Here is a 2608-nt window from a genome sequence, read left to right as displayed (position 1 = left end):
TACCAGGTTGATCCTGCCTGTAGTCTTATGCTTGTCTTGAGGGTTAAGCCATGCACGCCTATGCTCACCCTACACAGAAGGGGAAGCCGCGAACTGCTCAGTATATCGCGCGATAATACACGGGGTGGGCGATGTTTGTCCGGACACCTGTAGGAATCCCAGAGCTAATACGTGCACACGAGTCCTCCTCCTAACGGGGTTACCTCCGCGGGGAGAGGGCGCATTTATTAGGATCTTGACCGGCGGCGGGTGGTTAACGCCGCCCGCCAGGCTGAGGCGAACTCTGGGTATGTGACGACCGCTGTTAGCGGCGTGCCCGTTTGCTCGCCGTCCCATCAAATTTAGACGGCCCGGGCAAGAGCCCCCCGTGTTGGCTACGGGTGACGGAGGATCAGGGTTCGATCCCGGAGAGGGAGCCTGCGAGACGGCTACCACGCTTAAGGGTGGCAGCAGGCGCGCAACTTACCCACTCCCAGCACGGTGAGGTAGTGAAGATAAATGTCGGGGCTGGGCTCGCATGCGAGCCTAGCGGTCGGATTGAGCGTAGACCAAACACGTGCCGTTGATGACCTATCGGAGGGCAAGCCTGGTGCCAGCAGCCGCGGTAATTCCAGCTCCGATGGCGTATGTTGTAGTTGCTGCGTTTAAAACGCTCGTAGTTGGATCTCTGAGGTGACGGCAGCGACAAACCGCGGGTGACGTTGCCCCGGCGATTATGCACCGTCGTGGTTTTGGGGATGGAGCAAGCGGTGCCTTCCGGTGCCGCAACCGGACCCTCGCGACGGATCTCGCCGGGCATCGCTTGCCCGTCGCTGCCGGTTTAGTCTCTTTCCGTCTTAAGCCGTGTCGGCTTGGTACGTGGCGTATCTGGGCCGACACTAAGGTACGGGCGGTGTTCTCCCTGAATCAATTGGAGTGCTCAAAGCAGGTCGTGCTCGCACAGCTTTGCTCGGAACGATGTGATGACGCCACCGCCCCGCAATGTAACCACGGGACCGGTCTCCGTGGGGGCGGTGGGCGAGGTCTATAGAGACGGCCGGGGGGCGGCGTACTACCGCGGGAGGGGTGGAATCCGACGATCGCGGTGGGACGAACAAGAGCGAAGGCACCGGCCAAGAGCGCCTTCGTTGATCATGAACGAAAGTCGGAGGAACGAACGCGATCAGGTACCGCGGTAGTTCCGACAGTAAACCATGCCGACCGGTTACGCGGGGACGTCCCCTGTGGGGAAGCCTCGCGAGGCCCCGGAGAAATCAGAGTGCCTGGGCTCCGGGGGGAGTACGGTCGCAAGGCTGAAACTTAAAGGAATTGACGGAAGGGCACCACCAGGAGTGGAGCCTGCGGCTCAATTTGACTCAACACGGGGAAGCTTACCAGGTCCGGACACCGCGTGGATTGACAGACTGAGGCTCTTTCATGATTCGGTGGGTGGTGGTGCATGGCCGTTGCTAGCCCGTGGAGCGATCCGTCTGGTTCATTCCGATAACGGGCGAGACTCTGCCCTGGCGGATAACAAACGGCGGTCAAGAGGGGTCCGTCTCACGGGTTGGGTCGGCGTTCGGCTCTCGGGTCGGGCGTCGGTCTTCCCACTCAGGGAGAGGCGGTGCCCGGACCGCCGTCGCGCAGGCCGCGTCCTGCAGGGATTGACCTCGAGCAGTGCGTACGAGATGGAGCCATAACAGGTCTGTGATGCCCTTAGACGTCCTGGGCTGCACGTGTGCTACAGTGGTGGCGCCAGCCGGCGCGGTGTAGACCGTGAGCGTAGGAGTCTTCATGTCCGGGGTCGGTCTTCCTGCGAGTTGGGCCGTGAACTCGGAATGCCACGTAGTCACGGGTCAGCATCCCGTGCCGACTACGTCCCTGCCCTTTGTACACACCGCCCGTCGCTACCTTCGGTGGACGGCGCAGCCAGGGCCCCGGAGTGGCCGGCGAGACGGAGCTTCGGCTCCTGAAATCGCAGTCGTCGCGATGTCGCCCGAACTGCGCTGCCCCGAGAGGGTAAAAGTCGTAACAAGGTTACCGTAGGTGAACCTTCGGTAGGATCACGTCCGATTTCGTTTTGCCCCCAGCCCGCCCGCCCGACGGGTGAAGGGTTAAAACACTGTCCGGTGAGGCCGGGCTGCTCCCTGGCCGGGGAGCGGTCCAGGCTGATAAACGGGGCGGCGGCGTTGCGCCGCGAGTAACCGCGCGCGCAACGCTTGCCCCCCCACCCCTTTTTCGTCGTTTGGCCCTTAAGCGAGAGAAAATAAATACAACCTTTGGCGGTGGATCACTCGGCTCGCGCGTCGATGAAGAGTGCGGCCAGCCGTATTGAGTCGTGTGAACTGCAGCTGCCTCATTGAACATCGACGTCTTGAACGCAAATTGCGGCCGTGGGCGTAAGTCACCGGCCACGTCCGTATGAGGGTCGGCCCTACGACGTCGCCGCAACCGGTCTTCTCGGGGGGGACTGAGCGGCGCGACGTGCCGTACCGGTCGGGTCTCGGCCCGACTGGCGGCCGTAGATCGAGGGCTCCCGTCTGACCACGGGAGACGTCGTCCCACACCGGCCTCTGGGTATGGGCGGGGGACGACGAATAAGACGCGCACCGAAGACGGGGAAGCACGC

General features: G+C 62.5%; 1 non-coding gene and 1 pseudogene across 1 annotated transcript; both read left to right on the top strand.

Moving 5' to 3' along the window:
* LOC144961014 (small subunit ribosomal RNA) lies at window positions 1-2048 on the top strand (annotated as a pseudogene).
* A 205-nt stretch (window positions 2049-2253) lies between these two features.
* On the top strand, window positions 2254-2410 carry LOC144961013 (5.8S ribosomal RNA). Its single transcript, XR_013643026.1, has one exon. It is a non-coding gene; the product is annotated as a 5.8S ribosomal RNA (ribosomal RNA).
* The last annotated feature ends 198 nt before the right edge of the window (window positions 2411-2608 follow it).

This window comes from Berghia stephanieae, unplaced genomic scaffold (genome assembly GCF_034508935.2).
Source record: "Berghia stephanieae isolate SIO BIC M18660-M18661 unplaced genomic scaffold, UCSD_Bste_1.3 scaffold1238, whole genome shotgun sequence".
Taxonomy (NCBI): Eukaryota; Metazoa; Mollusca; class Gastropoda; order Nudibranchia; family Aeolidiidae; genus Berghia; species Berghia stephanieae.
This window is presented reverse-complemented; position numbering and strand designations above follow the sequence as displayed.